The sequence below is a fragment of the Anabrus simplex genome, chromosome 1 (genome assembly GCF_040414725.1).
Source record: "Anabrus simplex isolate iqAnaSimp1 chromosome 1, ASM4041472v1, whole genome shotgun sequence".
Taxonomy (NCBI): Eukaryota; Metazoa; Arthropoda; class Insecta; order Orthoptera; family Tettigoniidae; genus Anabrus; species Anabrus simplex.
This window is the reverse complement of record NC_090265.1, coordinates 70172622-70199162: the sequence shown is the minus strand read 5'-3', so window position 1 is coordinate 70199162 and position 26541 is coordinate 70172622. Positions and strand designations below refer to the sequence as shown.

General features: G+C 40.4%; 1 protein-coding gene and 1 long non-coding RNA gene across 3 annotated transcripts in view; both read right to left on the bottom strand.

Moving 5' to 3' along the window:
* LOC136861319 (coiled-coil domain-containing protein 112) overlaps positions 1 to 15609 on the bottom strand; it is a 155684-nt gene extending 140075 nt beyond the window's left edge. Inside the window, exon 1 of the mRNA XM_067138814.2 lies at positions 15487 to 15609. The gene's annotated coding sequence lies outside the window, so the exon portion shown is untranslated. The remainder of the gene's footprint in view (positions 1 to 15486) is intronic.
* Positions 15610 to 19424: 3815 nt separating this feature from the next.
* LOC137502920 (uncharacterized) lies at positions 19425 to 25723 on the bottom strand. Of its 2 annotated transcripts, XR_011018924.1 has the most exons (3): positions 25434 to 25723; positions 24700 to 24867; positions 19425 to 22291 (listed from the first exon to the last, which is right to left on the bottom strand). It is a non-coding gene; the product is annotated as an uncharacterized lncRNA (long non-coding RNA). The 2 variants fall into 2 exon arrangements; XR_011018923.1 differs by having other exon boundaries at positions 24700 to 25723.
* Between the last annotated feature and the right edge of the window lie 818 nt (positions 25724 to 26541).

Genomic DNA, 26541 nt, shown 5'->3' with positions numbered 1-26541 from the left:
AAGAAAGAAATTCGTATTCTTTTGATTTTGGAAAATCTACATAAGAGAGGATGAAAGAACTGAAATATTAGTTGAATTATTTGTATGAGAATACTTATTTCTAAAAAACCTAAAGAATTTGCAGACGTAAAAATGGGTATTTGAAATCACCTTTAAAAATTAAAAAACACTCATTTTTGGGGGGTTAAATTAACTTCGGAGGGGGGGTTGAAATAGGTGTTGAATTCTTTTTATGAGGATAGAAATATCTCAAGAACTGAAGATGTTACAGTCGTGATAATTGGTATTTGGCATCTCCTTTATCAACACGTATTTTTTGTATTCGGAAAAACACTTAAGGGACTGAAAAGAATTGAAAAAGCAGGTGAATTTTTAAAATGAGTATCGGTATATCTACAGTGTATGTCAAAAACTTTACATGTTACAGACATGGAACTTGGTACTTGGAATGTCCTTTAAAAATAAAGAAACATGTCTCACTTTTTTGTTTTCAGAAAATCCATGTAGATGGGGGTGAGGGAAGGGCTGATAAAGGGGTTGAATTTTTTTATCTCAAAACCTGAAGATGTTACAGATGTGGAAATATGTATTTGTAATCTCCTTTAAAAATAAAGAAACTTTTTTTTTTTTTAGAGAAGTCGTTCTCACATGTACAGTTCTATGTCGCATGGTCATCTCACCCCCAAAAGACAATACCACAACAAACTTGGTTTACAAAGAGTTTCTGGGGTAAATGAAACTCAATTTTTCAGTGAGGTTTTATACTTCAGGGATTTTCAGATAATGCCTTAGTACAGTACCGAGGAACAATTACTTTTATCAAATTACGAAATCCACGCGAGAAGCCGCGGGTAACTGCTAGTGTGTACATAAAGTTCACTGCAGATTGTACAGCACACAAAATTAACATCTTTCCCATCATCATCAACTGCAGGCTTGAATACCAACCAAATATGACTTTTAAGTTTAGGATCCGGTTCAGAAGTCTTGTATTGTGTGGGTTTAGTTTGTTTGATGCTTCTTTTTTTTTTACTTCAAGATTTTCTGCCACGGTTTCTTTTCTTTTGGAACTACAGTCCACATTCATTTCCGATAACAGGATAGATGGAGAAGTCAAACTGAAAACCACAGCAAATTTGATCGGCTCCACTCGACCGTAATGCAGCATACTCCGCTGACACACAGTACACTGTACACATTGAAGCAGTAGCCCATAGAACTACCACAGCACTATCCTTGGCTCACTGCGTACAAATGACAAGAGCGCTGCCCAGCCCGGCCAGTGCGATGACGTCACAGGCTTCATATGTTCGAGCCTTTCAAAGACCATTACAGTCTACTGCCAAAGCAGCTCATGGGCTGGGCCTCTCTGCAGGACTCTGACATATACAGACGAAAGGACAAGGTGTTAACTACATGTGTGGACAATGAATAGCACTGAAATATCACAACACACTAATTTATTACGGTAGTATACAGGGCAATATGGCCTTCCCGGTGCAAAAGAATGACAATACATACATACATACATACATACATACATACATACATTATCATTATAGACTGTTATGCCTTTCAGCGTTCAGTCTGCAAGCCTCTGTGAATTTACTAAACGTCGCCACAATCCTCGATTTGCAACTAGTGTTGTGGCCTCATTTAGTTCTATACCTCTTATCTTTAAATCGTTAGAAACCGAGTCTAACCATCGTCGTCTTGGTCTCCCTCTACTTCTCTTACCCTCCATACCAGAGTCCATTATTCTCCTAGGTAACCTATCCTCCTCCATTTGCCTCACATGACCCCACCACCACAGCTGGTTTATGCGTACAGCTTCATCCATCGAGTTCATTCCTAAATTAGCCTTTATCTCCTCATTCCATGTACCCTCCTGCCATTGTCCCCACCTGTTTTTACCAGCAATCATTCTTGTTACTTTTATGTCTGTTACTTCTAACTTATGAATAAGATATCCTGAGTCCACCCAGCTTTCGCTCCCATAAAGCAAAGTTGGTCTGAAAACAGACCGATGAAAAGATAGTTTCGTCTGCGAGCTGACTTTTTTCTTACAGAATACTGTTGATCGCAACTGCGAGCTCACTGCATTAGCTTTACGACACCTTGATTCAATCTCACTTACTATGTTATCATCCTGGGAGAACACACAACCTAAATACTTGAAATTATCGACCTGTTCTAGCTTTGTATCACCCACCTGACATTCAATTCTGTTGAATTTCTTACCTACTGACATCAATTTAGTCTTCGAGAGGCTAATTTTCATACCATACTCATTGCACCTATTTTCAAGTTCCAAGATATTAGACTGCTGGCTTTTGGCACAGTCTGCCATTAAGACCAAGTGGTCAGCATAGGCCAAACTGCCTACTACATTTCCACCTAACTGGATCACTCCATGCCATTTCATACCTATCAGCAGGTGATTCATGTAAACTACGAACAGCAAAGGTGAAAGATTGCAGCCTTGTCTAACCACTGTAAGTACCCTGAACCAAAAATTCATTCTACCATCAATTCTCACTGAAGCCCAATTGTCAACATAAATGCCTTTGATTGATTTTAATAATCTACCTTTAATTCCATAGTCCCCCTGTATGGTGAACATCTTTTCCCTCGGTACCCTGTCGTATGCTTTCTCTAGATCTATGAAACATAAACACAACTGCCTATTCCTCTCATAGCATTTTTCAATTACCTGGCGCATACTGAAAATCTGATCCTGATAGCCTCTCTGTGGTCTGAAACCACACTGGTTTTCATCCAACTTCCTCTCAACGACTGATCACACCCTCCCTTCCAAGATGCCAGTGAATACTTTGCCTGGTATACTAATCAATGAGATACCTCGATAGTTGTTGCAATCCTTCCTCTTCCCTTGCTTATAGATAGGTGCAATTACTGCTTTTGTCCAATCTGAAGGTACCTTACCAACACTCCACGATAATTTTACTACTCTATGAAGCCATTTCATCCCTGCCTTCCCACTATACTTCACCATTTCAGGTCTAATTTCATCCATTCCTGCTGCCTTATGAAAATGGAGTTTATTTACCATCCTTTCCACTTCTTCAAGCATAATTTCACCAACATCATTTTCCTCCTCCCCATGAGCTTGGCTGTTTGCAGCACCACCAGGATGATTTCCTTTTACATTGAGAAGATGTTCAAAATATTCCCTCCACCTCTCCAGTGATGCCCTGCGATCTATTATGAGTTCACCTGAATTACTCAAAACACTGTTCATTTCCTTTTTCCCTCCCTTCCTAAGATTCTTTATTACTGTCCAGAAAGGTTTCCCTGCTGCTTGACCCAGCCTTTCCAGGTTATTACCAAAATCTTCTCATGACTTCTTTTTGGATTCAACAACTATTTGTTTCGCTCTGTTTCTTTCATCTACACACAAATCCCTGTCTGCCTTGGCCCTTCTTTGGAGCCATTTCTGATAAGCCTTCTTTTTACGTTTACAGCCTGCTCTCACTTCATCATTCCACCAAGATCTTCGCCTTTTCCCGTCTTTACACACAGTTGTTCCTAGGCATTCCCTTGCTGTTTCTACTACAGCATCCCTGTATGCCACCCATTCACTTTCTATATCCTGAACCTGCTTACTGTCTACTGTTCGAAACTTCTCACTAATCATATCCATGTACTTCTGTCTAATTTCCTCGTCCTGGAAATTTTCTACCCTTATTCGTTTGCAGACAGATTTCACTTTCTCTACCCTAGGCCTGGAGATACTTAGTTCACTACAGATCAGATAGTGGTCTGTATCATCGAAAAATCCGCGAAAAACTCGTACATTCCTAACAGATTTCCTGAATTCAAAGTCTGTTTAAGATATAGTCTATTATGGATCTGGTACCCCTAGCCTCCCATGTGTAGCAGTGAATAGCCTTATGCTTGAAGAATGTATTCGTAACAGTTAAACCCATACTAGCACAGTTTAGCAAACGCTTCCCATTCCCATTAGCTTCCATATCTTACCCACATTTACCAATCACCCTTTCGTATCCTTCAGTTCTATTCCCAACTCTCGCATTGAAATCGCCCATTAGCACTATTGTATCTTTGCTGTTGACCCTGACCACGATGTCACTCAATGCTTCATAAAACTTGTGAACTTCATCCTCATCTGCATCCTCACATGGTGAATATATGGATACAATTCTTGTCCTAATTCCTCCAACTGACAAATCTACCCACATCATTCGCTCATTTACGTGCCTAACAGAAACTATGTTGCCTGCAATGGTATTCCTGATAAAGAGCCCTACCCCAGACTCTGCCCTTCCCTTTCTAACACCCGTCAAGTACACTTTATAATCTCCTAATCTCCTATCTGTTCCTCGTTATCTCCCCTTACCCAAATATAACTTACTCCTAGCACATCCAGATGCATCGTCTTTGCTGACTCAGCCAGTTCTACCTTCTTCCTTCCATAAGCCCCATTAATATTGATAGCTCCCCATCGAATTCTATTTCGTTCGCCAAGTTGTTTCCAAGGAGTCCCTCTCCTGTCAAATGGGAGTGGACTCCATTACTCCCATAGGTCCGAGGCTTGCTTAAAATGTTCTGAGCTCGGTAAATTCATGAAGCAGGATGCTACCCTACTTGCACATAGTTCAAGTGAGGATCTCTCCTCTAACGGGTTATGGACCACCGGTGAATTGTATAGTCCTAGCCGCCTGAGCACAAGGAGGGCCATGACTCAGAATATGTCCGAGATGCCCACTCCCATTCCATAGCAACTGGTATCCCGACTCTCAGGACCACATAATAGGGCACTCAGCCGCTGCCCATGGTTCACAAACTAGGACGTGACTACAGTAACCCACAAACATGAACCATGAATGACAATACAGTACACATAAAATTGACATGACAAACCTGGGCCTAAAGACCCTCAAAGTAGTCTCCTGCTACTGACACCACACGCTGCCAACGATGTGGGAGACACTGAGTACCATCTGCCTCAGCATTTGACGCACCATATGTTAATCGGGTCACCTGTTGGCGCACAGCATTAGCAATGTCCTCTCATGTTGCAAACCACCTGCCACGTAGTGGTTCCTTAATCTTTCGAATGAGATCAAAGTCACATGGCGAAATGTCAGGAGAGTACGGTGGGTGCTCCAATTCTTCCCATCCCCAACATCGCAGTAGCTGCCCTACACACTCTGCTTTATGTGGTCTTGCATTGTCGTGCAGGATTATTGCACTGTCCACAAGTTCCGGACGTTTCACCCAAACGCCACGTCATACCTGTTGCACCAGGACCTTCTGCCTCCTTGGTAATCCAGCCTGTCGCCACTCTGCGGACTGACGTTTCAATTCTGGTTCGTATGCCCTGGCCCAAAATTCATCTATGGCAATTATTCGTGACAAGAATTGATCGCCGTCCTGTTGCCAGCGTGCAAGGTGGTCGGAGCATACTGCGTAGCGCACCCACCTTTTAACTTCTATCAGTGCATGCGGTACCCACCGCTCATCACTGGTTGACACACGTCCTTGCTGAAACTTTCCTACCCACCATGCTACTGTACGGTACGGTAGGGCATTATTCCTAAGGGCTTCCACTAATTCACTGTGACATTCCATCGCATTTCTCCCTCGGAGACTGGCTATTTTGATGTAAGCGCGCTGCTCAACATGGGTTATGTTCATCTCGTACGACACTCACCAACAAACTGATTTCACAGCCCTCGCTGCGCTACTACCAGCTATCACAGAGTCATCTGTTGTTCTGCATACACACTATGCCTGCGGAACTTCCACACAACACATATACATTTGTGATCCGTTCATATATCTATAAGAAAAAAAATAGTTGCCATGACTTTTGCCCCAATCCTCGTATTTTTATGGCAAAAATAAAGACAAACAGGCCAAAACCCCTGCAATAGAAGCTGTTAGAACTTCTTGTCATAACACAATAATGCATTTTCCATACATGAAGCTAACTCAAGTGAATCCAATGGCACCTATGGCATCTTACTACATACATACATAGATAGATACATACATACATACATACATACATATCCCACGTCGTTCCATCTTAAGCGATGGGTCAGCGAACGAGGCTTCTCCACCAGTTGCGGTCTCTGAACTGTTATTTTCTCCTGCAGTCTTACAACTTGAGCCTGTTTGCGGATTTCCTCATTACGGACTCTGTCCCTCCGTGTTTTACCGATCATGCTACGGACAAATTTCATTTCTGCTGCCTGGATTCTACTAATATCTTTATTTCTCATGGTCCATGTTTCGCAACAATAGGTCAGGATTGGTACGTAATAGGTTTCATATATGACTCTCTTACATTTTGTTGGTATTTTCTTGTTCCATATTATGTCTTTAACTATTTTGTAAAATTTGCTCCCTGCCTGAATTCTGTGGGAAATTTCCTTGTCTATAGAACCAGTATCAGAGATAACACTTCCAAGATATTTGAATTGATGGTTCATCTGTAGCTGTTTCCCCTCCATTTCAATGTGTCCCATTGGTTGTCCGTATCTCTTCATGGCCATAACTTCACTTTTCTCTTGGCTGAAGATGAGTCCATATTCTTTAGCAACTTCTGTCCAGGAGTTTATTTGTCCTTGAAGATCTTCTTTAGAGTCTCCCCACAAGCATATATCATCCGCGAACAAGATAACTTTCATTTTCTTACCTCTGATGGTTTAGTGAACTTTTCTCTGAATCTTGTTCATCACAGTGATGAAAAGAAGAGGAGACAGAACACCACCCTGTCTTAACCCAGATTTAATATCAAAGGTTTCAGTCATTCCTACAGGTGTTTTGACTTTACTTTGGGTATCTTCATACATATTCTTGATCCGGTGTATCATGTCATCCTGTATTCCAATTTTCTTCAGTGTTTCCCACACCTTCTCTCTGTTCACTGCATCAAATGCTTTCTTGATATCCTGAAAGGCTAACCACAAATCTAGGTTGTGTTCGTTGTATTTTTCCATTAACTGACGGACTGTAAAGATTAAATCAGTTGTTGATCTCCCCTTCCTGGATCCATATTGTTCTTCGAAGAGGTTCTCTTCAATAAGGGGTGTGATTTTACACTCTATAATTCTTTCATAAAGTTTACCAACTTGAGATGTTAAAGTGATGCCTCTATAGTTTGAACATTTCTATCTCCTTTCTTGAAGATTGGAATTATGATGCCTGTTTTCCAATCGACTGGTATGTCCCCTTCTTTCCAGATCTTACGAAAGAGTCTGTAGATCCAATGTTTTCCAGAAATGCCCATAGCCTTGATCATTTCTCCATTAATTTTATCAGCACCAGCTGATTTTCCAGTTTTGATGTATTTCCAGGCATATTCTACATCACTCCATGTTAAGTCTAACCTGTTGTCAGAGGTAGACTTGCAGGAGGTAGTACCGGTACTATCTTTTTGTGTAGGCTGCATGCAATTCACGTTTAGCAATTCATGAAAGTAAGTCCTCCAAGTCTCTTTGATCTTCTCATCTTCAGTGATCAGATTTTCATTACCATCTCTTAGGTATTTGGAGTGTTCTTTATCACTTTTTCTATTTTTCATCATCCCATATAACATTTTCTTATTACCATTAACATCCTCTTTCAATTCATCACTCCATTTGCTCAACCACTTCTCTCATTCTCCTGTAACAACTTTGTTTGCTTGTTTTTTAGCAACCCTGTATAGTTCCTTATTTTGATGAGTCCAGTCCTTGAAATATTTTCTTTACATGTTGTTCTTGTTCAGGACAGCAGTTCTTGTACTGTCATTCCACCATGGAGTTTCCTTCCATCTGATGCCACTGGTTCATCCACAAACCTTCTCAGTTATCATTAGTAGATTTTCTTTCAGATCCTTCCATTCCTCCTCAACTGTTCTTTCATCTGCCTTTGGTATTACTGTTTTGATGTTTTCTTGGAACTCTATTATTCTATCATTGTCCTTCAGCTTCCAAGTCTTGAGTTTCTTTACCTGTGTGGTTCTTACTTCTTTTAACTTGTTAAACTTGAAGTATCCAATGAGGAGTCTATGATCACTTTCCAGGGAGACACTAGGAATCACTTTTACGTCTAACAGTCTATTTTGTAGTTGTTTCTCGATCAAAAAGTAATCTATAAGAGATTCACTTTTTCCATTCCATCCATATCTTGTGACCTTATGGCTTTTTTGTTTTTGATACCATGAGTTCCCTATTATAAGGTTGTTCCTCAGGCAGAGATCAAGTAGTCTAGTTCCTTCTGGGTTTCATGGACCCCATCCATGTGCTCCTAGAATACTTTCATATCGATCTCTCACAGTTCCTACTTGAGCATTCATATGCTCCTTAAATGGATGCAAGCTAAAACAGACTTTAGATAGAAATCTTCTGACACAAAACTAAATCTGAACTTCAAAACCCGAATATGGATGAACTTCTGACATTTCTGGAGCTTTTAATCTATCAGTAGTGTTCAAACAGAACCATGAAAATGAAATACAATAAAAATTAATAAAGGCTATTTGTTCGGGGTGTCGACCTATGAAGATCTTTTGCCCCTACTTGCACCATATGTGAGGAACTTGCATGTATAATGTAAATGGCAGAAGTGTAAAGTGTTGAATGTGATGAAAGGAACGTTAAGGACGACACAAACACCCAGTCCCCAGGCCAGGGATATTAATAATTTACAATTAAAAACCCCTGACCCGGCCAGGAATCGAACCCAGGGCCGCCGGGTGACAGGCGGATGTGTTGCCCCCTACACTGAGGGACTGGACATGAAAATGAAAACTTCCTTTCTAAAATTATAGTTCTGGCCAGGAGATCTTCAGGTGAGTGTGTCAAGAAACTGTTTACTAACGTTGTCGAACTGCTTACATTTCGATGACTTTTCAACCAGACAAGAAAGCCTGAAGGACAACAAATTGACTGCTTTTTTTTTTTCCCCACAAAACTGTCAAACTCCCAGATATATTTGATATATGTGCAAGTGCTACTGTGAAGAAGCGACTAGTTCCATTCCATGATAAAACAAAGTTTATTGTCTACTTGCCTAAAAAAACTAAGTAAGCATAGTTTGAAATTAATGCCTTGTATGATGCACTAAACTGTTCGGTGTGTGATGTGGCAATATCCGCAGCTACAAGTCGCTTGCACAGTGGGAAACGCGGATATATCCGCCGATTTTATTATATTTTTTCCTCAGTTGCATTCTTGCGGAGGTTTATTTATTTTTCAGCAGCGTATTCTGGATGAGTCTGCCCTCTGAGGTGAATTTTTCCAACTATGTTCTCCCAATACCAATGTGTCATCCACGAGTTACATCATTAAGAACGCAACTTACTTCTGGGCAAGAACGACCTAAAGCCTAACAGTCTCGCGCTGAAGCTTTAGCTCATCACTTAACCATTCCTTGGATGCAATAATGCTGCTGTAGAAGGATTTATGGAAATTATGATACTATACAGACCTCTCTGAAGACACATTAGAACTGTAACCTGATTTATTGTCCCCAGTCTTGAGTTCTCCCTTCACGACTGGAGTGTGTTTACCGCGAGTTTCACAACATTTATTATCGCACGCATGTGTTCCATAATACAGGCAGAATTCATGATTTTCTTCCAAACTGCAGAGACCAGGGTTTTATTCGATTCTGTTTCTTAGGCCTACATTTTTTCCACTAAAATGCCTAAAAGGAATTACTGGCCCCCACTGTTGAAGGAAGATTATTTACGAGTTATGATAAAAGAAATGTTGGAATTTAGTGGGGAGGATAATGATCTTAGTGAATTAAGTCCTACCAAAGGGGAATTTGTTAGTAATAGGAATTTACCTTGGAACAAGCACTGCAGGCTCGAATGTACAGAGTTCGGGCCCAGATGATGCGAATGTTCAGCAGTCGCGAAAGAGACAACATGTTCAATTCCAGTTCAAGGAATGATCATGACAGTGATAGTGATGACGATAATATTGATAATAATACAACTGGTGCAACTTCTTCGCCAACCTGGACTGGAAATGGACAAAGAATGTCCCGCTTTGATCCAAAATTCCATCACGATGTAATGGGAGAGTTTTAAGGGAAAACAAAACCAAGCAAAATATTTGAATTATTTTTTGATGACGAGGTATGTCAGAACATAGCTGAACAGACAAAAGATGCCCAGCAGAAAATCGCACATAAACTCAGTTTAGTAAGATGAAACAAAGAAGTCAAGATCAAGACCGGGTCCGGACAAATAAGGACGAAATAAAGCTTCTTATGGGCATACTGTTGCCACAGGGGATTGTATAGAAACCTAAATTAGGACATTATACTTCTCGCAATCGCTTGTTGACTATGCCTATTTTCTATGAAATGATGACACCAAAGAGATTATTCCTCGCCGGGCTGAGTGGCTCAGGCGGTTGAGACGCTGGCCGGCCTTCTGACCCCAACTTGGCAGCTTCAATCCTGGCTCAGTCCGCTGGTATTTGAAAGTGCTATATGTCAGCCTCATGTCGGTAGATTTACTGGCATGCAAAACAACTCCTGCGGGAGTAAATTCCGGCACTTCGGCATCTCCAAAAACCGTAGAAGTAGCTAGTGGCACATAAATCTATTATTATTAATATTAGATTTTTCTCTACAGCTTTTTACATTGCTTTGACAATGACGCATATAACGGACAAATTCCTCCCAAAATGTACAAGATAGCCAGTATTTAACCACCTGGTAGCAAAATTTTCAGAAGCTTACACTTCTGATGGCAAAGTATCAATTTATGAGAATCTCTTGTTAGGGAAATGGTGGCTAATGTGGAAAGTTTACACACCAAGAAAACTATTGCGTTTTGAAATGGAATCATACAAATTATGCGAAGCTGGGACAGGGTATGTAACATGATCTGCTTTCGTGCGTTTCATAATGAACAGCTGTAAATGACATAACACTGTGAAGACTGTAAATACTGTAAATACCACCTGTAGTGTTATGTAGTATAGTCCGTGTGTGTTGCTTATGAATTGGAATGAATGAATGAATGAACTGGATCCCACAAAAGTGCGAAACAGCATAGCAGAAAATGTTGTATTATAATTTATTCCATTATAAATCTTTAAAGTACATGTAATCTTTGTAAATCTACAATTTACATACGTACAGAAAAATTTATTTTCAGGCAGAGATTGTTAATAAACTGCCTAAAATATTTAGGTATAAGTTACTTTATAAACGAAAACCAGAGCTTTGCTATTAGGAGGAAACAAGCTCAGTATCACAGTGTGAAAGCACTTAGTACGTTCTTGCACAAAGTATTGAAAAATTAAAATAATAGGATATTTCAACAATTAAATACACTATATTCAAGTAAATATTTATCTTAGGGCCCTTCTATAGTTTATTTTAGTCTTTGTTCTTAAGCAAGTAATTAAATATTTACTTCAATCAGCAAAATCGCTCTCCACCTGGGAGTAAGCCGATGTGTACCGAGCTCACCACTTAAGGGGTGAAACAGTTACTTTTACAATGGATATGTGCGTACTGGAAGAAACTTGAATGTTCACATTTTAACTGATGAAGAAAAGAAACTCTAAATTCCTACTCCTACTCAATCCGCCTTGTGTCAACAGCAGTGACAGTAATATTACAACCGACGACTGGTTTGGTTCAATTCACATTATGGAGCAAATCAGGAAGACACGACTGATGTTTGTTGGAACCCTTAAGGAAAACAGGAGGGGAATTCCAGAATAATAACACAGTGTTGTTAAATAAAATTCAGGAAACTCAATCATAATTGCCAGTGTTTTTCCCCAGTGCACAGCACTGACCTCAAGTGGAAGCCATATTTTTGGTCACAGAGTTCTTTGCTCATCTCTGTTATGACTTCACGGAGGACATCACACTTTTATCGCATATGCCCAAAATAAACAAAGTAGTTCTACTTGCGTCATCCATGATGATATACAACTAAAACACTACTGAAGAAGGTGTGGATGAACTAGACAAAAAAAATTCTCACTCTATACCTGCAGTCAAAGAACTTTTTTCTACCATCTTTTGAATATAGGTATGGTAAATGGTATTACTCCAGAGTGCATCAAAAGAGCCACTCGATGTTAAGGGGGAACTTTTCAAGGAGTCATGCTAAAACACATGCAAAGATGGGCTCAAAATGCAAGACTTCCACAGGAGTTATGGCTCAAAATTTGTATTACATTCTCAGAACTAATACTCCAAGTGATAAAAATCATTGTTATCCGTATTGAAGATACTGAATGTAGGACGCTAAAAGGTTTGTTTTGTCACCTATTCAATACATATGTATTCAATGGTGACAAAACAAACCTTTTAGCGTCCTACTAATACTCCACTTGAAGAAAAACTGAAAATTGAAGTGAACTCTAACAGCAGGGAAACGTACATGATTTGCCCAGCAGTAAAAGAAGGAAGAATTCTCACACATGCTTTGTTTGCAAAAAACCGATCAACATGCAGGGTAGTTTTTTTTTTTTTTTTTTTTTTTTTTTTTTTTTTTTTTTTTTTTTTTTTTTTTTAGATCTGGAAACGTTGCAGTGAAAACTTGTGAAACGTAAACCGAGAATGGTAACTTAAAGGATGTTAGTTATTTAAACAGTTTTCTCTGCTGAATTATTGGTTTATTGATAGATAGATAATGTGTACAAGATGTACAAAGTTACCTACATTATGAATTTGATTTTGCAGAATTCGATTAGCAATCAGTCACAAAACTGATCACACATTTCATGGCAACATTCTGACTTGCAGAGTTTGCGGTAGTATCCAATCCATGTAGTACAACCAGGAAATTCATGAAGTGGCGCAGTTCTTGATTTATGCCAGATCACAATCTGCCTGAACTTCTTGGTTGATTGAGAACACACACAAACCAAACCAAACCCTATGGTGAAACAGTCCTGAACAGCCATGGCCTACCAAATAACAGCTGCTCAGCCCAAAGGGCTGCAAATTATGAGGTGTCGTGAGGTCAGCACGACGAATCCTCTCAGCTGTTCTTCTTGGCTTTCTAGACCAGGGCCACCATCTCACCATCAGATGGCTCCTCAACTGTAATCACGTCAGCTGAGTGTACCTCGAACCAGCCCTCAGATCCATGTAAAAATCCCTGACCTGGCCGGGAATCGAAACCAGGGCCACCGTGTAAGAGACAGGCTGCATGCTACCCCTACACCGCAGGGCTGGCTTGATTAAGCTATTGACTTTACATAGCACCAACACAGATAGGTCTTATGGCGACGATGGGACAGGAAATGGCTAGGACTGGGATGGAAGCGGCCGTGGCCTTAATTAGGGTACAGCCCCAGCATTTGCCTGGTGTGAAAATGGGGAAACCACGGAAAACCATCTTCAGGGCTGCCAACAGTGGGGCTCGAACCCACTATCTCCCGAATACTGGACACTGGCCGCACTTAACCCTCCAAGTGGCAAGCGCCTAATATCGGGCATTTTATGCGTTTGCCCAGTGGCAACGCCTGATATCAGGCGTTTTGACATGCTCTTTATTTTATTTCGATACTCTTATTATTATTCATCGAAATGTGCTAATTACGAATCAATTGAAGGAGAAATGTTCGGCCATAATCATGAAATAGTTTGTATAATAACATCTTACACTAATCTAGTGTAAATCTTTGCCAAAGTAGCGTCATAATTCCGCTGTCTTGTGCTAGCTGCTACATACTCAGCGGCCGGCCACACAAATGTCTCAGCTGAGCCAGCTATATTGAGTCGCCAGTTTTCCTTCTGATATCAATCTGAAGTGTTGATACGCGCTCATCTCAGCAATACTGAATCATCCTCACAGGAACAGTGAATAAATCTTCAAAGGGACTGTCTCAGATTGTTTTAGGTACAAAACTTGAACCTAGGCAAATCGTTTACTTTAGGCAAGGTGACGTTCTACTGGTTGCTTATAAAGAGATGAAAACAAGGAAACCAGTTTATTGTCTCACAGCGGGATGTTACACTGAGGGAAATGAGGAGTTGAAACCTCTATTAATTCATAAGTACAATAACTTAATGGGAGGTAGGTAAGTGCATTTTCCATGCCACTTGTTCCCGACCCACTAGAAGGTACTGGAAGCAGTTAGATATGACATTATTTGACACATACGTCCTATACATAAAGAACACTGATAAGCCTTTAGCAAGATTAGACTTCATGATCACTATAGTTAGGGGATTGCTAAATGAACAGTTCCCAATTCCAGTTGTGAGGCCAACAGGTCATGCAGGAGGCCCCTCTCATGCTCTCGAAATATTGCCACAGAATAACAATCGCCTATGTGTTGAGTGCTTGAAAGTAAAGGAGAAGAAGGAGAAGAAGTCTACATTCTAGTGTCGAGGATGTAATGGTGGTATTCACCAGGGGTGTTATAAAGTAGTGCACTTCTGGAGGCCTCACAATCATGGAGTAAAAAGAAAGACCCACCCAAGTGACTCTGAGTGAAATGTACAAGTGGTAGCATACAATTGTTGTATACATTGTTGTATAATTTTTCCAGCTACGAACAGTATTATAAACTATATACTGGTACGCACCTATTTACTATGAACGGGTGCTTCTTTTGTATATGTCATTTTTTTAAATTTACCTAAATATAAACCTTTTATATATAGCAAAACTTTTGCAAAAAATAAATAATATAAACAAATTCAACATATTTTTGGTCTTACATTTTGTGGATGATAAATAACAGCTTTAGTATTATCATCATCGTATTCCTTGTACTTTTGAGGATAAAAGGGTGTGCTGTTTATGTATGTATAACAAGTCAACGATTTTTAACACAATTTATACTAAGAGTCTGCAACACCGATAAAATATCGCTGCCATTACAGGATAAATGACCGCCACTTCGAGGGTTAAGCGACTGCAGCTATCGAGCTCAGTGGCTTGATTAAGAACGCAAAGAAGTGATAATTTTGTGGGTCTTTTTTTCATTACATTGTAATGTATTTTTCTACGAGTTGGCTACCGAATCTTTGTAAATTTAGGCTACTATGAACTACTTCTGAAGGTGAATAGGAGATCGTTTCTGTCAATTTATGCTTTCTTGATCAATATATGTCCCCCTTTCATACCTAAAACAAAGTTCTTTAAAAATATCAAAATTATTAACATTAAAATCATCAAATTGCGACTGGTGTCTAGACCTACCAAGTTATCTAAAGGTTATGTTAAAGGGAGAGTAGGCCTACAACCCCTTTCCAACTTCTTTGTACTCATTTAAGAAATCACGCGGTAAAAAACTGATCGGGAATTACCATTTGGGCGACAACCTTAAAATGTAGATCAGTGGTGATTGATGACTTATTCGTATATTTTTCTTGATGTAGTTCCCAGCTACTGATAAATACTATAGGCCCTATTACAGGTGTCCCCGTCGTCAAACAATAGTACCGTAACTCAGACTTTTACAGCTACTTTAATCGTCTTATGCAAATAGAAGTACAATCAATACTCACGTGGAACAATTAAACCCTTTTAAAACAATTCCATCATTTGCAAACACGAAGCTAACATTTAACATTGGTTATATTCTATTTATTCTCATACAATATTCTGGACATAACGCACGACAGTTGTTTACTTCGTGTTTACCAATTGTTTGTTTACTTTTGTTCATATGTTTGTATTCGTTACTCAAGGAGTATTTACCACAAAAAAAAAAAAAAAAGGACGAAATTTAACCAATCAATGTGATATTGCTATTCTTAGCTTTCAGGACCCAAGTCCACTCAAATTGAATCAGTCATTGTTAGAAGGCACTGTCAGTTCTTGTCAAAACTGAGATTACCAAAGAGTAGAGGTGAGTCGGTACTGCTGTACCGGTACGCGTCACCTATTCTCCGAATGGAGCAGTGACAACCTGCTCCAGGAGCCTCTTCTCTACCGGTCCACTGCTACTGTGACAGTCTTGCGCTGCGACTCACAGTTGGCTGCTACCGGTCCACTGCTACTGTGACAGTCTTGCGCTGCGACTCGCAGTTGGCTGCTACCGGTCCACTGCTACTGTGACAGTCTTGCGCTGCGACTCGCAGTTGGCTGCTACCGGTCCACTGCTACTGTGACAGTCTTGCGCTGCGACTCGCAGTTTGCTGCTACCGGTCCACTGCTGTCTGCTACTGTGACCAAACTGTGACGGTCTTGCGCTGCGACTCACAGCGTCCTGTACCGGTCCACTGCTGTGACAGTGTTGCTACTGCTATCCGCAAACGGTCCAGCGACACAGCCGTCGTCGTCCCGTACCGTTAGGGAGGATGTGACAAGAACAGGACGGAGACATACCGGTACGGTGTTCATTATTTAATGTGAACGAAAGAAATCCACAGTAATCTACTTCATCACTAAAACATTTCTACAAATAATAATAATAACAATAATAATAATAATAATAATAATAATAATAATAATAAACCAAACCAAACTCCATGGCACTACAGCCCTCGAAGGGCCTTGGCCTACCAAGTGACCGCTGCTCAGCCCGAAGGCATGCAGATTACGAGGTGTCGTGTGGTCAGCACGACGATTCCCCTCGGCCGTTATTCTTGGCTTTCTAGACCGGGGCCGCTATCTCACCGTCATATAGCTCCTCAATTCTAATCACGTAGGCTGAGTGGACCTCGAATCAGCCCTCAGGTTCAGGTAAAAATCCTGACCTGGCCGGGAATCGAACCCGGGGCCTCCGGGTAAGAGGCAGGCACGCTAACCCTACATCACGGGGCCAGCAATAATAATAATAATAATAATAATAATAATAATAATAATAATAATAATAATAATAATAATAATAATAATAATATCATTCTGGTGGATTTTAATTTATCATTTGGTAAATTATGTGAGTCAAGTAAATATTAGCACAGCGCTTCGCGTAATCGTGTGGGTGCGTGATGCCATGTATACTTTAATTTATCATTTGGTAAATTAGGTGAGTCAAGTAAATACTAGCACAGCGCTTCGCGTAATCGTGTGGGTGCGTGATGCCATGTATACATTTCCTAAGTAATAGCATTTGAGTGCATGACTCATTCACACGTGCGGAGCATGAATTCATATTTTTGGAAGGGTTATCGGAGACGCACACGCGTCCTGTAAACCTGTCAGGGAATAGAGATTGGTAATTTTAATTTAATTTCCCTGTGATGTTATCGATGGACAACATTTGGATGTTCCCACCAGGATGGCATCAACTTAAAGAACCTTTAAATATTTTGTTCGAAATCTTACAGTAATGAATAATTCATTTGCTTACATAAATTGACAATGTATTGCATTACATCTTCCTGTTGTGATTTCATTTGCAAGTTGCTTTACGTCGCACCGACACAGATAGGTCTTACGGCGACGATGGGACAGGAAAGGGCTAGGAGTGGGAAGGAAGCGGCCGTGGTCTTAATTAATTAAATTTGCCTGGTGTGAAAATGGGAAACCACGGAAGACCATCTTCAGGGCTGCCGACAGTGGGGTTCGAACCCACTATCTCCCGAATACTGGATACTGGCCGCACTTAAGCAACTGCAGCTATCAAGCTCGGTGATTTAATTTGCAGTAGTTATTCATAGGTTTGCTTTCGCTTGGTAGGTCATGACCCTTCGGCGCTGTTGCGCAATGGAGTTTGGTTTTATTCATAGATTTTACATTTTATTTGACAGGGTCCGAGTTGTAATTTTTTCAGGCGGGCCCGTATAACACAATGAGAGCAGCTCTGGCCCACAACCTTAGCCAGAATTGGTTGCAATCGTTACTGTGCTCTTGATGAGAGGAGACGGGTAGTGTCGTGTTTGATATCGTGTTTCTTTTGACGTCAGGTTATGTTTGGTATGTCAATATGTCAAAAGAAAGGGTTAAATGTACAGTCAGATATTTCGTAAAAAGTGGTTAAAGAATTAAACTTTAAAAGACTAGTTGGTTAAGCATCCTAGTAATCCCAAACACGGACGGTGCACCTATTGGTAGTGCAATATAAATGCGAAAGTGTTAGACATTATTTTTTTCCGTACTTATCAAAACCAATGAAAACAGTAATGAAAGTGAAAGTAACTTTCGAAACAGATTTGAGAATTTCCGGATGTGCTTTGCACTTTGAACTGCCAGCATATATTTTGAAAGAGAGTAGTACCATGTGGCTTCATATGCAACCACAGGACGTCAGATCTGCAGATCTGTTTCAGAGCATATAGTGCGGTGAGTGTTGAGTTAATCCCCTCTATTAACACAGTTGATATATGCTCCTTTACTTCAGTTCGAAATTTAGCAGATTTTGAACAAAAAATTGGTGGAGAAAATATTTATGGGCTGGCAACAGTGTTCCTCAGCTCCATTTGTGCTTGTACCGGTTGTCACTGGACCGGTAGCGTGTCACCGCGGAGCCATGATCCTCAGCTCCATCTGTTGCTGGACCGGTTTGTCACTGGACCGGCAGCGTGTCACCGCGCTCTGCATGCTATCCCATGCTCCTCAGCTCCATCTGTGGTTGGACCGGTTTGTCACTGGACCGGCAACGTGTCACTGCTCCAGTCGTGTCACTGGAGCAGTTGGAGCAGTGACACATTTTCTCTGGACCGTCACACCTCTACCAAAGAGAATGAGTAAGAGATGACTCTCAACGTTATTTTTCACTTCTGTACGCAACGGCTGCGCAAAGATCGCCAGGAATCGCACGCTAGCGCCCCTGGCGAGAGCAGGGCTGAACTAAAATTACCGGGCGGGCGATTTAAACCGTTTAGCGCGCGGAGGGTACCCAGGTTCTCGCCCCCCTCCCCTCCTCTTAAATATTATATTAAATCTATGTTTTCGTTTTTTATTTCTTTTATGTTTTTCTTTCATTTCCTTTTCTTTCTTTCCTTCGTTCTGTTACCTTTTTCTGAAATTCTGCATTCTGAACAGTGATACACCTGGAGGTTGGCCTGTGCTTTATTGTTATTAATAATAATATTTTTGCTGGAGAAAAGAAGCTTACCAGATTGTGCTGCTTATTATAATTATTTGATTTATGGAGCTATATTTTATTTTTACTAATTCACAAAGCCACGAAGGATGGGAGTGACTGGCCTTGCCTATGCTGCTTTTTTTTTTGTTTCTGCTGAGGGAAAAGGAAGCTAACTCACAAAGGGAGGAAGGAAGTGTCCAGAAGGTGAGTGGGATTGGCAATCCTTATCTCAGATTAAGACCTACAACAGAAATAGACACTAACATCCCCTCGTACATCAGTCCTCTTTAACACTACTTAAGCCAACCGTAACAATCAATAGTATCAAGATATGCTACTTATGCAGAAAATAAAATATAAATACAATGTAAGAAAGAAAACCATACACAGGAACCAAAATGATTAAAGCAAACTCATATGATAAGGAGGGAGTTTGTAGGATTCAAAGGTAAATTGAAATGAAACATGATCTTTTGATTTATGGAGCTATATTCTACCTACTATCCACAGTGTTACAGGTATAAAATGGTGTAGAAATTTGCACAAAAGTTTTAGTGATCATAGTATATCATAATCTCTTGACATTACATGCAGCAGTGTTAATCATCAATTAATATTCATCAGCCAGAAAACTATTCAATACAACACAAATACAAAATCATTCATTTATGAAAGAACGACTGGAACTGACAAGTTACAACATAATACTTTTCTCTCTTATTGCAGTCTAACGTTGCATTGACATGTCAAAAGTTTTCAGCAACACCATTTGTAGCCTATTTTCCCAAGGAACTTACTATATGATACATCTTTCAGTCTGTCAAATGAGGCACCTAGGGCCACACACTGAGAAATATTGAGATTTTTACTTCTTTTGCATCTACTAGAGGATGGCAAATCTCTGGCAGAGTAGTGTTTGAAGAAACCAAGACATGATAGCACATACCCTGTTCCTACATATTGCATCAAAACACAACATATCATTCAATCAGTCATCTGCATTTAGATGACAACCAATGTCAAGCTACAAAATTGTGTGCATCCCTTGTATTCATTGATCTGCACTATTTACAATAGTTAGAAATGTTCTATTTTGTGTGACAGTAGGATATATCTAAATTTTTCTGGTACATGGAAAAGGATGGAATCATGAATACATTTGTGAGTTTAAAAGACAAGAGAGCGCTTACAGATTCTGTGATTGTTCCCTCATACAACATGCAGGAGGTACAAATAATGCTTCCTTTCAGTCCATCCACAGGAGAGGAGTTCCAATAAATTGACAGAAATATGTAGCATCAGGATCTACGTACAATAATATGGCAGCTGATCCAGCACAAAACATACCCATGCCAAGTCACAACATAGCTCCACCTATTAAGAGCTACATCCAAGAAATTGTTTGATAATTTAGTACAGTATTATGAACAATATGCTGCTACCTTCCACAACATTACGGTGTGCAAGGGACTGTGCTGTGACCTACACAAAATGCCAGTTGAAGACAGTGGAAACTCACTTCAGACAGTGCCATTTGTATCTACTGTACAATGAAGGCAGAAATCTATGTCGGTGGTTGCAGATAGGCTGATCTGTGGTATGATAACATGCACTCCAACCGGCCAACCAAGCAGAGGAGGGGTGGCCACGGTTCCACCGTGTTTCTACACCTCTGCATTTGGGACACAGAAACGGGCTGTTCCCCTACCACTGGCTGTCCTGAGAATGGTTTTCCTTTCACCTGCAGTAAGGCGAATGATGGGACAGTTCCTAGTATATGCCATGGCCACCAAACATCTTGCCCTCACCACAAATCTCCTTGCTTAAGATGATGATGCTTGTTGATTAAAAGGGCCTAACATCTAGGCCATTGTTTTAAGAGAAAGTACAACTAGGCAACCACCCCCAATATATATTAGTAATCGGAGAGAAGAAATAGAAGGGGGCCGACACTAGGAATAATGATGGTATCGGCTAAGGAAGACCAGGGCCATGGAGGGTTTGAAAATAAATCTCCCTAAGCCTCCATACATAATACAATCGGGAGCAGAAAAGAACAGGTGGTGATCAAGGTAGATCAGATAGAATAGATGAAAGTGCGGTGCCTGGCACAAGTAAGCGGAAGCAATGTCAAAATTCAATTAAGGGCTCCGTGGTCGCCTACCCCAGATCCCAAGTGCAGAGCGCACATGGGATCCCTTTTAGTCATCTCTTACAGCAGGCAGAGGATGTCGTGGCTGTTAGTCTACTGCCCCTACCCACAGGGGGACAACTATTATAAGGCTAGTTGCTTTAGGTTGCACCAACTCAGATAGGTCTTATGGTGACAATGGGACAGGAAAGGCCTAGGAACGGGAAGGAAGCAGCCATGGCCTTAATTAAGGTACAGCCCCAGCATTTGCCTGGTGTGAAAATGGGAAACCACAGAAAACTATTTTCAGGGCTGCCGACAGTGGGGTTCGAACCCACCACTGCACAAGCGCAATTTCATAGATGCATGACCCCACTGCACAGCCTCCTTGCTGGGTGTTTTGTAAAACAAAATTAAATATATTGATAAACAATCATTAGCATTCACAAATTGAAATTGTTTAATCTGAATGTAAAATGAACATTAATAACATTAGCACCAGTGTTCTCCCCAGTAATGTTTGTCAGCCGGGTGGCAAGAATGAGTAGGCAGGTGGGGAATACTATGTAAAACTTCAATATGAAAATAAATTTCAATTCGTTCCCCTCAGGGTGTTAACAAAAATATCAGACAGGTAAACATTAACTGCACAATTGAACTATTTGAATGTTATCATCACAAACAAGATATAACAGAGTAGGCCTACTTTGATCTTCTAGTGTTCTATAGCTCCTTCCAAATCATGTAACAGTGGAGTTAGGCCTCCCACTCAGTTGCTGTGGGCACGTGGACTGCCATACAGGTTTGTGATGTTATGCGGAACAGAGGGCTCGCATGTGATTCCACGCTAATCCAGACCCCAGCTCGTGACTACGTAGTGGTCAAGCTAAACATTTGATCTCCGATGTAATTGATGAAATTTTGCTAATGATTTATCATTTAAATTCACAGTTTTATAGTATTTATATGTGAAAGCAGGAGCAGCAGGAGTGGAGGTCATGGTAGTAATAGCAGCAGCACCATTACCCATAGCAGTAGCAGTAGTAGCAGCGGCAGGCATGGAGATGGTGGTGGCAGCAACAGCACCGGTGGTAGTAGGTAGTAGTAGCAGAAGCAGTAGGAGTGCCGGTGGTGCAGGTGGTGTGAGCAGCAGCAGTCATAGCAGCGGAAGGACTTGGCCGTGGACCAGCCTTGTGTCGAGGCACACCTATATGAAAAAAAACACACACACACTAAGAACGGTATAACGGTATATGCTGATGACCTACATAAAGGTTCTCAGAACAAAGATGATCTTTAAGCAACTGTGGTCAGGCTTGAAAAATATTCTGAAGACAACAAAGTTAGCGGAACCTGGGACACATTTTTTTAAATGGATGAAATTGTTGAAATTTGAATTCTGGCATAAATAAATTATATTAACCATCCTCTAAATAACAAATGTGGTTTTGTGCCGCTGTGACTGTTTTTGACGTAGTTACGGTCGTTTTTAAATGGTTCTGCACGGTCATTTAATTATCAACCACGCCTCCTCTCCTCTGTATGCTCGGCTATCCGTGTTCCTTCTGTTACCATTAATTCCCTCTTTACAGTAGCATTGAGATTATACTATTTTTTAATATTGCAATATATACTGCCAACTGTTAGCTATGTTATGAACTACTTCATCCTACAATTTAGTCAACCATGAAGGAACTACACTTGGGGGAAGGGGACCTGGAAGTTTGAAGGAAGCAACTACTGCGAAGCTCACAAATGATTATAGGCAGGCAATATGTGCAAATATTCCCTCTGTAGATAATATGAAATCTGCAATATGTGCCACACTATACTATTACTCCTCCACAGAAGAAGATCCTAAGCATAAGAAATGCCCCCAAAGACCTGAATCATGGTGCTTCTACAATAAGAGTATCGCAACTGGACAAACCCCTCAAAGTCACAAAAATTGTCAGTTCAGTTCACAATTGCAATGCTGCTGAAAAGTTTGTCTGTATACCAAAGGCTGGCATCAACTGAACTTCTGTCTAGATGTTGTAAAGGGGATACTCAAATTGCCAATGAAAGTCTTCATGCATGTATGTGGAAAAAGTGCCCATTGGCGCCCGCAAGGGAGGGGGGGGGGGGGGGGGCAAGGGGGGGTATTTGCCTCCCCTGGAATTCTAAAAATGTTGATGTTCTATTGTTTAATATCATACCAGATTATTTCATAAACTGAAATTACTGACAGTCATCTAGCATCTGTTATAACCGGAAATTTCTGTAAACAATTTAATGTTGCTGACGTTATATTGGTTTTTATATTCAAGAAAATTGTTGATGTGCCCCCCCTTGGAAAAGATCCTCCGGGCGCCCATGAGAAGAGACCTTTGTGTCCTCAAAACGACTTGGAATAGCTGTTTCTAATGCAGTTGCAGAATACAACATGAGATGTAGTGCAACACAAGAAATGAAAATGGCTGTAAGGAATTATAAACTTTCACCAGCATCCACCAAACTTGCCACACAAAGAGATGAAAGAAGAAAATTTCACAGTCAGCAGTCAGTCACCCAATAAAAGAAAACAGCCAGGAAAAACTGAAACTCCTAAAGGTACACAGGGATGAAGCCAAGAAGAAGCAGGAGGGTAGGAGTTATAGTGCTGGTGAATTTTAAGAGATTTGGAAAGGCCATTATAAAAACTTTTAATGGTTTTAGAACTAAAATTCATTTAACTCAAAATACCATTTTTTGTAACCTGCACTGTTCCATGCAGATCAAATCTAAACCTATATTTGCCAAAGTTGGTATGTAGCTTCTATGTGACCTACCAAGAAAATTGTAGGATAGATTTTTCATTCTTCTACAATATACTCATTTTATGAGGCAAAATGAACAGAAAATTAGTGGAAAATTACATATAAAATACAATTACAAACTTGAAACAGGAGTTAATTAAGCGACATAGGGTGAATTGAAAATTCCATCCTTGAGTTTTTTTATGTTATAAGGAAGAAGTTTTCAAACTCTCAGGTAAAAATCCATCCCACAGGGAACTTTTTGAAAGTTGCCTGTTTTGCGAGCATCATAAACACAACGTACATCATATCTCATAAACTAATAAGGATATTTAGCTGAAAATAAGATATGTTATTTCTATAATAGTCCTACATATTCCACAACAGTTTCATTGTGATTGCTCAAAAATTGTGGAAAATAAAAAAATGTGTACCAGGTTCCCTTAAAATGAACCTGGACAAAACGGTGCAAATGGTTTTCAGATAAAGAGGGAGTTAATATAGCGAGCTCAATTAAATACCTCACCATCACAATTCAACTAACGTAAAGCCACTGATGGATTATAAAAATTATAAAATTTGCACATTTCTGCACTATTCTGTTAATAATAAATGTTAGGCCTGTAAGAGATGTACCAATTTCAACTTACAGGTACGGCAAGACCAGGTGTGACAGGCATTATAGTAAATTTCATTATGAGAAGCGAGGTTCCCCCTCATCTGGCACTGATGAATTTATCATCATTACCTCTGGAGAGCAATTTGAAATGAAACCCAGGAAAATTTGATAGGTCACAGTACTGTGAAATTAATAACAACGACTACTACTACTACTTACCTCTTTCCGGGACAGTATCTTTATACAGCAACCTTGATAGCGGTCCTGGATAGCTCGAGTGGCGAAAGTGCCTAGAACACACAGTGCGGTTCTTCAGCTGCTTCGGAGGAAGCTGCCGCAAGCATTCGACCCCCCACAACGTCCAACCACTCTCTGCAAATATCCGGTCTACCAACAGGGAAATGATGAAATAAGATTCCCTGTTGCTGGCCTTCTTTGCTATCTGTGTAAATGCCACAGATCTGACATGTTTCGTGCATGGTCTGAGACATGAAAGGAAATAGAAGAAAGTAATAAAGGACACTGTATCAGTTTATATTTTTACTGCTAATTTCAATACCCTCAAAATAATAGTGGATTATCATAAATAATATAACATTACATCAACAGAATTTTAAGGTGTCTGTTTCAAGTAGACTTATGTAACCACCATGCAAAAAGGTAATAAAACAGCGACAGCCAAAAAGAAATTTTTGGGAACATGAGCAGCTATCAATCATCAACTTAATAACTACTTAACCTCCTGCGGCCTACTATCCTTTTAATAGGATTTTGTTTTAAAAATAGAATGGAATATCCCGCAAACAATATTCAAACGTTAAATAAAATAAATAGCAAATTTAGGACTAGGCGAATATGATTCAATTTATCCGAAAGTCATTTGCCTTGGTGTGGTATATTTTCATGTTCTGGCCTCAGGAGATTAGTAAAACAAGAACCATAAGGATGCTTACCTCAAATATCTTGTACTTTTTCTTCAAACACGAAAACGAAGATAACAGATAAATGCATACAAATCAAAGTGAAGCAAAGTGTCACAAACGTGGTCGTCCCACGTGGTCCAAGTTGTCAAACTCAAATTGACCAATAGCAATCGGGAGATATTTCTACCAATAGGAGCTGCCGTATTCGTCACGTGGGCTTACGGTGAGTGACGTGAAGTACAACAGCGCGCCCCCGCGAGTGCAGGGCTAAAGTATTCAGTCTGAGCTGGGCCCTCGGAAGGGTAGGACCTATGCGGGTGACATACCCATGGAGATTACCATGGATTACCATGTAGACGCATCTAGCTATGTTAAAAGGAACCACCGCCGTCTCGATCCTCCTATAAGAGGATCGAGACGGCGGTGAAAGGAACTAAGTCTGTCCGTCCCACCGCCGTCTCGATCCTCTTATAGGATCTGCTGTAAAACTACTACCTGAATTTTACGTTCAGTGTTAAAGAGAGTTCCATTTAATGGTGAAGCAGATTATGTTGGCAGCAAGCAGTGTTGTTCTGTCACAGAAGAACAACAAGCACAGTCTAATAATATAAAGAGATGATTCATAAAGAGCGAGAGTGGTCATTTTAGTTCCCTCTTAGCAGTGCTCGTGTGCAGTTTGAGTTGACAGTTGCTGTGAGGAGGTAGCGTGGACGGTATAGAGTAGTGCTTTTGCGAGTGTAATACGTAAGTTATGGGGGAGCAAAGTGGTGGTGAGGAGTCTCCTGATCCTTCAACCCTCAAAGTTGCTCGGGAAGAGACAGTTCAAATGGAACAGGATGAGGATGATAGTCTAAGTGAGAATAGTAGTACAGTGAGTACACCTAATACACCCAATGAGGTAGTGAATAAAGAGACTGCTACTTCGAATTCGAAGACTGAGTCGCAGGAACTTTATCCTAGTACTCATTATGGACCTTTCATTATTTTTGTGGAGTCCACAGCATCAGGCAATGTCGGTAACATGCATCCTATGACCCTAGGTAGGACTTTCTATGAGAACAATATTCCAGGCATAAAATCAGTGGCCCGCAAGGGACGCAATAGGGTACAAATAGAATTTGTCTATGCTGTACAGGCA